A 7,522-nucleotide genomic window follows, 5' to 3' on the forward strand; every position below is an offset into this window, starting at 1 on the left:
AGATGACATTGGTCAGACTGCATGACCAATTTCAAGATGATTGTCAGAGCAGACTGTGCTTTTTCTGTATGTATCCCCCTCCCTCCATCTATAAAAGCTCTTGCCCGCTGATTGTCAGTGGCCATACCCCGGGGGCGGGGGGCGTGTGAGAGGGGGAAAGCGGGGCTCGGGTGGAAAGCGGTGGAGTGGGGAAGGGGGAGGTCAGCCTTTGGACTGGAGTCCACCTTCCCGACCCACATCAGTTGCAGCATCCCAAATAAAGTACTTTCCCTTCCAACTTTGCTCCTTTATGCATTTGTGAGCAGTAAGCAGCCAGACCCCCTTTTCATTAACAATATCACTCACTCAGAGAGGTCATGTCTGTACCTGACCTGGAAAACAGCGTCTTTTAATTTAATGGCTACAGTCACCATCCACAGTGATTTTAGAGCCCAAGAAAATAAAATCTGTCACTGTTTCCACTTTTTCCCCTTCTGTTTGCTCTAGTGATGGGACAGGATGCCATGATCTTAGTTTTTCGAACATTGACTTTTAAGCCAGCTTTTTCACTCTCCTGTTTTACCCTCATCAAGAAGCTCTTGAGTCAAGCCATGATTTTTCCAGTAGTCATGTATGGATGTGAGAGTTGGACCATAAAGAAGAAGGCTCAGTGCTGAAGAATTGATGCTTTCAAACTGCAGTGCTGGAGAAGACTCCAGAGTCCCTTGGACTGCAAGGAGATCAAACCTGTCAATCCTAAAAGAAATCAGTCCTGAATATTCATTGGAAGGACTGATGCTGCAGCTGAAGCTCCAATACTTTGCCCACCTGATGCGAAGAGCCAACTTATCGGAAAAGATTCTGATGCTGGGAAAAATTGGGGACAAGAGGAGAAGGGGGTGACAGAGGATGAGATGGTTGGATGGCATCACGGACTCAATGGACATGAGTTTGAGCAAACTCCAGGAGATAGTGAAGGACAGGAAAGCCTGGCATGCTGCTGTCCGTGGGGTTGCAAAGAATCGGACATGACTTAGCGGATGAACAACCACCGCGCTGGTTGTTACTCAGGAGAACACTGACTGGTACACCAGGAGACAATAAAACCCACTGATGTCATTCTCACTGGTTAGCCTCCACGGCACAGAGCAAGGTGGAAAACAGGAGACAGTGGAACAGGATGGCAAATGGAGTTTTACCATTTTTTTTCCATTTATTTTTATTAGTTGGAGGCTAATTACTTTACAATATTGTAGTGGTTTTTGTCATACATTGACATGAATCAGCCTATACCATTTTTTTAATGAGTTTTTTATTGCCAGAGCACCATCAGTTACTTTCTCAATCCCTGTGATTCGGGTCATTATTTTCTCAGCAGTGTGCTTGACCTGATTTTTTTTTCCCTCCACTGGCTACCAAAGGGAACAGATACAAAAGGGAAAATACATTCTCCAAGGAATCCCCAGGAAATCATTTTTATTGGAGTGTAGTTGCTCTGCAGTGTTGGGTTAGTTTCTGTCACACAGCAAAGTGAATCAGTCACAAGTGTATATACATCCCCTCTTCCTCGGATTTCCTTCCTATTTAGGTCACCACAGAGCATTGAGTAGAGTTCCCTGTGCTATACAGTAGGTTTTCATTAGTTATCTATTTTATATATAGCAGTGTATATATATCAATCCCAATCTCCCAATCCATCCCACCCACCCCACCCCCAATAAATCTTAAGAACTGTTCCACATACGCATTTATATCTATAGCAATCTCACTGGTTAAGCCAGCTATCCCAAAGGAAGAGGGTCATTACTCTATTTATGTTCTCCCAATCATGTTTCCCTTGGCTAAAGGAGCAGGCAGCTGGCCAAACATATCATGCCCTCTAGAACGATGGAGGTCACTCTCTGCGTCCCATGGCTGAAACTGCACTCACAGAGATGCTGGGAAATACGACACTCTGACACCATCCACCGCCCACATAGCGAATGTCTCTGCCAGCCACCCAGGTTGGAGAATTGCTGCTCATAAATCCTGGGCAAAGTCCAATCTCTCGGTAAAGTCATGGGGAGGCAATCAGGACAGAGGAAAGCAAGAGACCAAAATGCTAGATGAAATGCCCCCATCCCTTACCCGTGTGAGTCAACCATTTAACCAAGAAAGGACACAGAGGAAGCGATCAAACTCTGAAATCGAATCTGTGGTCAGACCTCCAGCTTTGGCACCTCCTATCTTAATGATTTATATATATGTGTGTGTGTGTGCGCGTGTGTAATTAACTTTATTGGATATAGTTGATTTACAATGTTGTGTTAGTTTCTGCTGTATAACAAAGTGAATCCTAAGTTGTTTTAGTTTTCTAGGTCAGCCAGGATGAACTACAATTGGCCCTCAGAATATATGGGTTCTAGGGATTCCAGGGATTCAACCAATCCTCAGATTTGGGGACCCATGAATTAATAAACCCAACTGCAAGGGATTTGAACATCCCTGAGTTTTGGTACCCGTGGTGGGCCTGAAATGAATGCCCCACAGATACTGAGGGAGGACTGGGAAATTTAAACAATCAAACTGCAAAACCTCAGATGTGTGGCCTCCTGGCCAAACGTCTGCGATTTCATATTGTTGGAGCATTCATGGTCTCCCTGGGGTTTGCAACTTTCTATAAGTTTGCTGTGGCTGAACGAAGAAAGAAGGCATATGCAGATTTCTACAGAAATTATGATTCCATGAAAGATTTTGAGGAGATGAGGAAGGCTGGTATTTTTCAGAGTGCAAAGTGATTTGGAATATAAAGAATTTCTTGGATTGAGTTCCATGGAAGTTTGTCACTTTCCTGTGTTCCTGAACTATGAAACTATGACTATCTGGGGTGAGAAATAGTCTCTCAATAAATAAACAATTAACAACAACAACAACAAAAAAAAACCAATCAAACTATTCACTCATGGTGCTGGAGACTAAACGTCCAAAATCAAGCTGGCAACAGGACTGGTTCCTTCTGAGAGCTGTGAGGGAAAAGTCCGCTCCAGCCTCCCTCCTTGGCTTCTAGATGGCTGTCTTCATGCTCACATGACATTTTCCCTATGGGCATGACTGTGATTGGGTTTCCCATTTTCTACAAGGACATCAGTCATACTGGATTAGAGTCCACTCTAATGACCTCATTTTAACTAGTTACAACTGCAAGGACCCTCAAATAAGGTCAGATTCCCATGTTCTGGGAGATAGGGCTTCAAGGTAAGACTTTCAAGTATGCTATGGACTGAATGTATCCCTCCGAAAGTCATATGTTGAAATCCAAACCCCAATGTGATGGTATTGGGGGTAGGGGATCTTTGGGTGGCAATTGGGTTATCAGGGTGGAGCCTTCTAGAATGGGATTCAGATTCATGTCCTTTTTTATTTTAGATTTATTTATTTATTGGGCTTCTCCTGTTGTGGAGCATGGGCTCTAGGGTGCTCAGGCTTCAGTAGTTGTAGCACATGGGCTCACTAGTTGCAGCTCCCAAGCTCTAGAGAGCTTGCTCAGTAGCTGTGGCACACGGGCTTAGTTGCTCTGCAACATGTGGGATCTTAGCTCCCAGGCCAGGGATTGAACCAGTGTCCCTTGCATTGCAAGGTGGATTCTTAACCACTGGACCACCAGGGAAGCCCTGATTCATGTCCTTTTAAGAAGAGACCGCAGAGGACTCCCTCATCCCTTCTGCCACCTGAGAACACAAGGAGAAGATGGCCATCTAGGAAGCAGGCCCTCAACAGGTACTGAATCTGTAAGTGCCTTGATGTTGAACTTCCCAACCTCCACAACTGTGAGAAATGAATTCTATTGTTTTTAAGCCATCTAGACTATCATATTCTGTTATAGCAGCCTGAAGGGTCTAAGACTGTGGGGAAAAATTATTCAATCCATAACAGTTACTAAGAATCCTTATAAAATTAAGAATCTTGAATGGGTAATCATGATGAAGAGATTATGAAATAAGAAAGCACTTTATGGGGCTTGCCTGGTGGCTCAGTGGTAAAGGATTTGCCTGCCAGTGCAGGAGAAACGGGTTCCATCCTTGATCCGGGAAGATCCCACATGCCGCAGAGCAACTAAGCCTGTTGGCCACAACTATCTAGCCTGTGCTCTAGAACCCAGAAGTCGCAACTACTGAAGCTCACACACCTAGGGCCCATATTCTGCAACAAGAGTTGTCACTGCAATGAGAAGCCTGCATACCACTGCTAGAGAGTAACCCCAGCTTGTTTCAACTAGAGAGAAAGTCCATGCACAGCAATGAAGACCCAGCACAGTCAAAAATAAATTAAAAAAAATTTTTTTTAAAAAGACATCACTCTACTGTCCCCCACAAAGTGGGTCCTTAATAAAGGTTGGTCTGGCAAAAGATATGCTGAAGACCTCCAGGTAGAGTCTGATGGAGAAAACCCTGACAATATATTGAGTCCCTACCAGATAACACAGAACACACTGTAATCAATGTTATAGAGATAAAAATTGCCTACAATACAATGCATCCATCTGATGTATACAGTTTGGTGAGTTTTACTAGCATACACGACATGTAACCACCAGCACCACCATCAACATTCAGAACATTTCCATCACCCCAAAAGTTCCCTCTTGCCCCTTTATTATCAACACCCCATCCCTGCCTCCAAGTCACCACCAATCTGTTCTCTGTCACTAGAGATTAAACTCATCTATTCTATAATTTTACACAAATGAACTCCTCCTTTGTGTCCAGCTCCTTTCACGAAACACAATGCTTTTGAGATTCAACCACATTGGTCTGTTTACCAGTTTCTGCTTCTTTTTATTATATTCCATTGTATGGCTGGTCTACAGTTTGTCTGCTCACCTGTTGATAGACATTTGGCTTGCTGCTCGTGTTTGCCTATTACAAACAGAGCCGCTGTGAACAATCACATACAAGCCCTGGTGTGGACATGTGTTTTCATTTATCCTGGCTAAGTACTCAGTTTCGGAAATACCATCTGGTGAGCATACATTTAACTCCATAAAAAAAGCTTTTACCCTACTGTTTTCCACCAGCAGTGGGCACGACACTCCCCAGCCTTGCCAGCAATTGGCATCATCCAGCCTTTGGATGATAGTCATTCTGGTAAGTGTATAGTCAAATCTTGCTGGGGTTCTCATTTGTATTTCCCTAATGGTCAACGATGCCATACAAATAGACACGTGTGTGTCTCTGCATTCATGTTCAGTCATATCTGACTCTGTGACCCTATGGACTGCAGCCCACCAGGCTCCTCTGTCCATGGAATTAACCAGGCAAGAATACTGGAGTGGATTGTCATTTCCTCCTCTAGGGGATCTTCCCAACCCAGGGATTGAACCAGAGTCTCCTGTGGCTCCTGCATTGGCAGGTGAATTCTTTACCACTGAGCCACCTGGGAAGCCCCATACATGCATGAGTGGGCTTTAAAGTAATAGAAGAGACATCCCTGATGGCCCAGTGGTTGAGAATTCACCTGCCAATGCAAGAGACACGGGTTCGATTCCTGGTCTGGGAAGATCCCACATGCCAAGGGGCAACTAAATCCATGTGCCACAGCTACTGAGCCTGCATGTTTTAGAGCCCATGCTCCACAACAAGAGAAGCTACTATGATGAGAAGCCCTCACACCTCTACTAGAGAGTAGCCCACCTCACTGCAGCTAGAGAAAGCCCTTTCACAGCAACAGAGACCCAGTGCAGCCAAAAATAAACAATAAATAAAATTTTTAAAAGAAATAAAACGTTGCCCAGAAGTCAGAAAAGAGACAGCTGAGAGTCAGGAGGTAAGCACGCTACATGGCACCAAGAAAGCTTGTAGAGGATGTATTAGGGGCTTTACTGACTCTGCAAGGCAAGAGATGAGGCCTCACGTCCTGAGTGAACAGATAAATAGCAATTGACATTTTCCACATAGAGCTGGAACTCTGGTGGGACCAGGTAGCACCCTAGGGAATGGGTACCAGGAAAACTTCATCTACCATCCCGGGGAAAATAAAAGGAAGCTTGTCTCTTCTCTGTACATTAAAAAAGAAATTGAAGGACTTCCCTGTTGGTCCAGTGGCTAAGACTCCACATTCCCAATGCAGGGGGCCCAGGGTTCAATCCCTGGTCAGGGAGCTAAGATCCCGGACACTTCAACTAAAGATCTTGCATGCTGCAACTGAGACCCCGCACAGTCAAATTAATAAATAAATATTTTTAAAATAAAAAATAAATTAAAAATTTTAAAAATTGGTGATATCCAGTGTGGGCTAAACTGTGGAAAGATAGACATTAATTTATGCTGTTATGTAAATAAACATTGTTATAAACTGTTGGGAGGGCAAAGTTATATTAATATTATTAGCATTTATATTACAGAAATATTATTTAAAACCTAAATATGCATCTTATGTTTATTTATTTTTTATAAGTTCTTGCTGCTGCTGCTAAGTCACTTCAGTCGTGTCCGACTCTGTTCGACCCCATAGACAGCAGGCCCACCAGGCTCCCCCGTCCCTGGGATTCTCCAGGCAAGAACACTGGAGTGGGTTGCCATTTCATTCTCCAATGCATGAGGGTGAAAATTGAAAGTGAAGTCATTCAGTCGTGTCTGACTCTTAGCGACCCCATGGACTGCAGCCTACCAGGCTCCTCCATCCATGGGATTTTCCAGGCAAGAGTACTGGAGTGGGGTGCCATTACCTTCTCCTTATAAGTTCTTAACATAAGTTCAATAAAAGTAGCTTAAGTAAAATTATGATTATGCTGATAATGATGTTAAAAGGGAAGGACATGTCATACCTCATATAATGCAGAACAAATTTTCCTCTCACAGGAACCAGGACCTGTCCTGAAAAAATCATCACAACCTAGTAGGTCTTCAATACCTACACAACAGCTTCAGTCTTCTCACTCTGCATCCATCCTAATTATTGTTGCTCAGTCGCTAAGTCATGTCCAACTCTTTGTGAGTCCCATGGACTACAGCACACCAGTCTCCCCTGTCTTTCGCTATTTCCCAGAGTTTGCTCAAACTCATGTGCATTGAATCAGTGATGAAATGTGGTCCACTGAAGGAAAGAGTGGCAAACCACTCCAGTATTCTTGCCTTAAGAACCCCATGAACAGTATGGAAAGGCAAAAAGATATGACACTGGAAGATGAGCCCCCCAGGTTGGTAGATGTCCAATATGCTACTGGGGGAAGAGCAGAGAAATAGCTCCAGAAAGAATGAAGAGGCTGGGCAAAAGCAGAAACAATGCCAGTTGTGGATGTGTGTGGTGGTGAAAGTAAAGTCCGATGCTGTAAAGAGCGATATTACATGGGAACCTGGAATGTTAGGTCCATGAATCAAGGTAAACTGGATGTGATCAGGCAAGAGATGGCAAGAGTGAATACTGACATTTTAGGAATCAGTTAAACTAAAATGGACAGAAAGGGAAAATTTAATTCAGATGACCATTATACCTACTACTGTGGTCAAGAATCCCTCAGGAGAAATGGAGGAGCCCACATAGTCAACAAAAGAATTCAAAATGCAGT

The sequence above is a fragment of the Cervus canadensis genome, chromosome 4 (genome assembly GCF_019320065.1).
Source record: "Cervus canadensis isolate Bull #8, Minnesota chromosome 4, ASM1932006v1, whole genome shotgun sequence".
Lineage (NCBI taxonomy): Eukaryota > Metazoa > Chordata > Mammalia > Artiodactyla > Cervidae > Cervus > Cervus canadensis.